Here is a 6,573-nt window from a genome sequence, read left to right as displayed (position 1 = left end):
AAATATACTTTTGTGTTGTGAGAGAGTTGGAGTAGAAGAAAGAAAGGTAATTTTTAATTTTTTTTTTTAGCTGTAGGCACAATACCTTTATTTTATTCATTTATTTTTTATGTGGTGCTGAGGATCGAACCCACTGCCTCACACATGCTAGGCAAGCACTCTACCACTGAGACACAACCCTAGCCCACAAGAAAGGTAATTCTCCATCCCATTATGGAAATTTAACAAATAATGCTTAAGTAGAAATTCAAGAAGTAGAAATACAAATTATTATTTAGATATAAAGGTGTACCTAAATACCAAATAATATCAAAATAAATGACTAACAGAATCAAAAGTAGTTGCTTCTAGGGACTAGAAAATGGGATAAGAAGTGGAGCAAGAGACTCCTCTTTTAATAAATCTCATAAAATTATTTACTCCTTTGAATTGTTGACACACTCATCTTTGACTTTGAGAAAGGCAACATGTTTCATTATATTTGTGAACAAAGTGAACCTGACAAAGTTTAGATTAAAACAAATTATGCCCACTTTCAAATACCAAAGCACAGCAGAATTGAAGGATGCTTCCAGAATTGAAGGATGATTCAATATTGAAAAATAATTAATATAATTCTTCATTGTGATAGATTAACAGATAAAATTCTACTAGAAGGTGAAAATAAAATACTTTCTTTTTTTGTAAAAGGTTAGATAGTAACAGACAAGTTCTTTCTTAAAATGACAGTATGTACCTACCATAAGTTCAAAACATGAGAAGGAATCCTACTGAACTCAGAAATATCCAAGGGTGTTCACTATCATCAGGTACTGGGAAATGCAATTGAAGAAGAAACAGAAATTAAACATATAAAAACTGGAAATGTGGAAATCAATTGTCCTTATATGTAAGTGGTATCATTGCATCCTTTAGGCAAATTTTTACTTCATTTTTAAACACTTAAAGTTTTTAGTTGACACATAACATTTAGATATATATGTGTGTATATTCTAATTAATTTGGTTCTGAGGCTCAAACCCAGGGCTTTGAGCATGCTAGACAAGCACTGAACCACTTGAGTTTCCTTTGCAGCCCTTAAACAGTCCTTTTAAAGTGAGTTCTTGGCTGTACAAAGATAGGCCACAGTGGATCAAGCCCACAGCTACAGTTTGCAGGCCCCTGCATACCCAGGAAAAAAAAAAAGTTGGGTGGGGCGGGGGGGGGGGAATCAAATAAAAACATTACAAACTTGAACAGAATTCAATAAATTCCGTTTTTACATATGAAAAATCAAACAGCACTCCCATCTAAAAAAATAGCTGGTTAGAAGATATAAAGAACAGATCCTATTCAAAACAGCCACAAAAAATAAAATTACTAAGAATAAACTTAATGAGAAGTATGCAGGATTTATAGTTTGAAAGTTTAATGCTACCGAAGGACATGAATGAATGCTTCACAATGGAAAAGCTCACCACGTCCTTAGGTTCTCAGCCTCATAAAGCTGTCAAAGATAGGGAAATCCATAAATCTCCTGTGATCCCGATAAAAATGCCAAAAGAGTATTCCAGGGGAACTAAACTAGCTGCTTCTAAATTTCATGTGGAAAAATTACTAAGAATAGCCAGGAAATTTTTTAGAAAAATTAAGAGTAACAAGGAAGGTTAAATGTGCCATGTATAAAAACCATTATAAGTCCTCCCTAACCAAAGCAACGTGAACAGAGAGAAAGACCACCAAAACCAGATAGAAAACTAAAAAATAAGTTAAAGTACATGAGAGAGTTTTGCATAGTAAATTAGCGATGTTGGCTCAACTGTATATCCGTGTGAACAACAAGAAAGTTGATCCCAACTTCACAAGTAACTCAAAACTAGATTCTGATAGGTGAAAGATTTAAATGAAATCATGCAATGACTAGAAAGTAGGTGTGAGAAGTATTGTATAACCTCATGTCCAAGGGACACAAAACTCAACACATTAAAGAAAAAGTAATGAATGTTAACCTATAAAAACTTTATATCACTTCTACAAATAATAATAATAGTAAAAATGACTCCTCAGTAAAGACAAAAATAAACAAGAAATTTGGGGAAACATAACTCATAGGACAGGAAAAAATGTATTCCTTAAATAAAAATAATAAATGTAAATAAGAACAAACTTTCTAAAGGAAAAATGAATAAAGAATAGAATTCGCTCACGGACGAGGAAACCCAAATGGCTCTTGAACATATGAAAAAACTGTTACCCTCACTAATAATAAAAGAAATGCAAATTAAAGCTATAAAAAATCTTTTCATCTATAAGGTTGGTAAAGTTTTTTTTTTATATGTTTGATGACCTAGTGTACTAATGAGAATGTGGGAATACAGACATTTGCATATTTTGATGGGAGTACAAATTGATGCATCCTCTATGCAGTTACATTTGCCAAACTAGCAAAATTCTAAATTCATGTATGCTTTGAATCAACAATTTCATTTCCAAGCATATATTCTGCAAATATACCTTCTTGTATGAAAAATGTGCTTACAAGGACATAGGATATATATCATATATATAATGAAATACTGTGCATCATCTATTAAATGTGTGGGACGGAGCTGGGTGCAATGGTGTGTGCCCACAGTCCTAGCTATTCAGGAGGCTGAGGCAGGAGGATCACTTAGAGCCCAGGGATTCAAGCCCAACCAGGCCAAAGAGCAAGACCCCCTTCTCAAAAACGAAAAAAAAAAAAAAAAAAAAGTGAGGCAGCTATTTGTTCTGCCACAGAAAATCCACTAAAATACAGAAGCAAAATATAGAGCAATGTATACACTGTGCTACCACTGTATAAAATATATTGTATATATATGTGTGTGTGGTGTGTGAGGAAGCTGGCAGTTGTGGTTGTTTGTGAAGAAAGAAGTCAGGTAGATGGGGGAGAGGAATGGATGGGGGACTTGCTTTTATTCAATGCCCTTTTGTGGGGGCATAGCGTACATATGAAACACACTTTAAAATAAAGCAATATATAAGTTCATTGCAGAAAATATAAAGGCAGTAAGGAAGAAAAAATACATACTATCACCACTAAAGACAACAACATTTTGGTGATTACTTTTCAGTTCTTTTTTTTTTTTTTAAACATGAGCATTTAATTTTATTCAGTGGTGGGTGTGTGTGTTAAGAGAGAGCGTTTTGCATATTAAATTACTGATGTTGGCTCAGCTGTGTATACTTTTGTATCTTGATCATTTCCTTTAATCATGAGCACTTTCTCATTTGAAATGTATTCATTCAGTACAGGTTTCTGATTGTTTCCTGGTTCAGAATTACAATTGTGTTGATATGGTCATTTCTTTTTGCATAATACAGGCAGCACGTTCTCCAGAAGAAATGCTTTTGTACATAATACAAATCATTAGGACTCAACACCTTGTCACCCAAGCGTATTGAAGAAGGGAGCTGGAGAGTCTGAGGTGTCCGGCTTACAAAGTGTGTTAGTCAGCTTTTCATCACTATGACAAAAATACCTGATATAAACTACTTAAAAGAGAAAAAGTTTATTTAGACTCACGGTTACAGAAGTTTCAGTCCATGGTTGGCTATTTCCATCACATTGAGTCTGAGGCAAGGAAGAACATCATAGCAGAAGGGCGTGGCCAAGGAAAGCTGCTCAGCTTATGGCAGCCAGGAAGCAGAGAGAAAGAGAGAGAAAAGTGGGGGGACAAGGTATAGTCCCCAAGGGCATGCCCATGAAGGCCTACTCCCTTTGACCAGGTCCCACTTCCCACAGCCTCCATCCCTGCCCAGTAGTTCATTCAGTTATCAGTGGATGAATCCACTGAAAAGGTCAGAGCCCTCATGATCCAATCACTCCCCAAAAGCCCCACTTCTGAACACTACTGTATTGGAGACCAAGCCTTCAAAACTTGAGTCTTTGAGGGACAATCCAAATCCAAACCATAACAGAAGGCATGATATCTGATAGGGAGGGAGAAGAGGTAGAGATGACCACAGGTGTCCTAGGTGAAGCCAACCAAGTGGTGGAGCAGGAGGAAACATTAGCAAAATAGCCCAGGAACGGGTGGACCTCCCCACACCCTGCCACAGGTGGGGGGAGGCAGGGACCTCAGCAGTCTTGGGGAATCAGAGCCAGGGCCACTAGAACACAACCCAAGCTGTTTACTGTGCCACCGAGTCGCATTTGTTGTCAGGGAGAGAGCCCTTATAACCGAGAGTAGATTTAATGTGCATTTGTCTAGCTCCTGCTATGACAGTACTCCACTGGGTGCTAAAAATGAAGAAAAGACATATAGTCTTCCCTCCTTGGACTTGTCTGGTTGCAGAACTCACCAGGAGCAATTACCAAGTAGTGCAGTGTGGGATGGGGAATGAAGCACGTGGTAGAGCACCTGCCTTACTTGTGCAAGGCCATGGGTTCAATCCCTAAGACACACACACACACACACACACACACACGAAAACAAATTAGTGCAGTAGATGCTGGGCCTAATGGAACATGCCTGTGATCCCAGCTACTTGGGAGAATGAGGTAGGAAGATTGCAAGTTTGAAGCCAGCCTGGGTCCCATCTCAAAATAAAATAAAAGGGCTGGGATATCAACGTTAGAGTGCCCCTGGGTGCAATCCCCATACCCGCCCTACACACACACACAATCTGCACAAAGTGGTGGGAAGCTGGAATTGCCTGGGGCACCTGAAGATTGAACCCGTCTCTATGTGCAGAAATGTATAGACTGTGGGATTGGGTGGAAGGATGGCTTCCATTTCTGGATATTTGACCTGCATCTTAAAAAGTGACCATACAAGTGTCTTCCCAAAAGTAGAGCTTGAGACAGGTATTTTCCTTGAAAATGTGATTCTACGTCTGGAGCAGGGAAGAAGGGAACATCTCTGTACAAGAATGCTTTGGGTTGGCGGCTACTAAGGGCGAGGGATACTAGATCGCACGAGAGCCCTGATGAGCTGAGGAAGTGCCTTTGGGAACCACAGCTCTGGACAGCAAAGGATGAGGCATTTATCTGCCGCAGTCTGGCTGGGCACAAAATAACCGAGCCGCCACACAGCCTTGTAGGTTCAAAACAGGAACTCCTTTATTCTCCGCACTCCCACGATCGCCAAGCATGTGGCCTTCTCCTGGGACACACCACCCACCAATCGGAAATCCCTCCTCCGGCAGTTCTCCAACCAATGGGAACTCTCCAGGAATCCCTGCAAGAACTCCAAAGTAGCAGGCCCAGGCGGGCAGCAGGGGTCTAATATACAATTGAATACACAGCTTAACATAACCATTATCATCTCAATGGCTTGCTGGCTTCACCTCTCAACCACTCCGTTCTGGCAAAAATGCCATGCGTCAATCCGACTTGGCTATGGCTCTCAGCACTTATCCCCAAATGCCTGCACCCTATTGCTCAAGGGTGGTCCCACAAGTTGTGCCTGTATGAGTGGACTTTCGGGAAGCCCGGGCCCTGGCCAGGAAGCAGGAGGCAGCTGAGTGAGGATAGGAGAACCTGGACGAAGCTGTACACAGCCTGCGCAGACCTGGTTGCTGTGCAGTGATAGGACCAAGAGGATTCACACTCAGCTATTCCAGACTTCTGCGCTCTTGGGAGGCAGAGAGGCACAAGCCTCAACACAGGGAGAACTTCTTCCACCTGTTTTTTTGCGGCATCCTTGGAGGGGCTTGGTACATCTAGGAGGCTGGAACAAACCTGGGCTGGGAATGATCTGCACAAGGTCTGAACGAGGTTTGACTCAGTAGAAATGACGTCTCTTCAGTGGTGGTGAGGCTAAAACAGTCCCCATCAGAGTCGCCCTGTAAGGTGCTGGCCACATCAGTGTAAATGTTGGTTTCCCCTCTTGATGGACCAAGCAGAGGGTTTCACTGCACCCAAGAGGGATATTGAAGGGAGAAGCCATGGTGAAACAAGAATTCAATTTACTTTGCATTTCCTTAATTCCAGATCTTTGAAGGATAGACCGTGCTCTTTTAAACTTCATAGCACATATAACCCAGAGCTGACAGTGTAGTAAGTGCTTAAGGGGAAACTAACGTTTTACTTAATGTCTCTCCTGGGCCAATGACTGAGCTAAATACCTCATATATGTTATTCGCTTAATATCAGTGATTATCTGACCCAGGCACTAGTCTCATCTCAGTCCCTATTGATAAGGAAATTAGGAATCAGGTACATTAAGTGGTGTATCTGGAATCAAATAACCAGGACAATGACACAGAATGTAGACCCTGATCTGATTTCAAAGTCCAAATATGCTCTCTTACCTTCCCATCTTGCTTGCTATGTTATGTTCCACCAACTAGATAAAATACCACCAACCAGCTTATGAAGGCAGAAATCCATTGTGTCACAGGTCTGGAGCTCAAAGTCTAAAATCAAGGTGACACGTAAAAGTTATGCTCTTCTGAAAGGAGACTCCTTTTTCCCCCATCCTGGCTTCTGGTGATTTATCTGAAGTCCTGGGCATCCCTTGGTTTGCATGTTCAGCACTTGGGTCTCTGCCTCTAATATCACATGGGATCCTTCCTGCATGTGTCTGTCTCTGTCTCTTTTCCTCTTCT

General features: G+C 40.6%; 1 long non-coding RNA gene across 2 annotated transcripts in view; it reads right to left on the bottom strand.

Moving 5' to 3' along the window:
• Positions 1-13: 13 nt before the first annotated feature.
• The window catches only part of LOC124103273 (uncharacterized), a 41,744-nt gene continuing 35,184 nt past the window's right edge, over positions 14-6,573 (bottom strand). The window contains exons 3-5 of one of the 2 annotated variants that reach the window (XR_006855158.2): positions 6,277-6,381; positions 3,545-3,647; positions 14-812 (exon numbers count right to left, since the gene is read on the bottom strand). This is a non-coding gene — a long non-coding RNA (uncharacterized LOC124103273). The other variant, XR_009228278.1, reaches the window with a different exon arrangement.

This window comes from Marmota monax, unplaced genomic scaffold, assembly GCF_021218885.2.
Source record: "Marmota monax isolate L192 unplaced genomic scaffold, Marmota_monax_Labrador192_F-V1.1 WCK01_AAM20220418_F8-fsc00163, whole genome shotgun sequence".
Classification (NCBI taxonomy): Eukaryota; Metazoa; Chordata; class Mammalia; order Rodentia; family Sciuridae; genus Marmota; species Marmota monax.
Note: the sequence above shows the minus strand (reverse complement) of the source record. Positions and strands in the feature narration are given on the sequence as shown.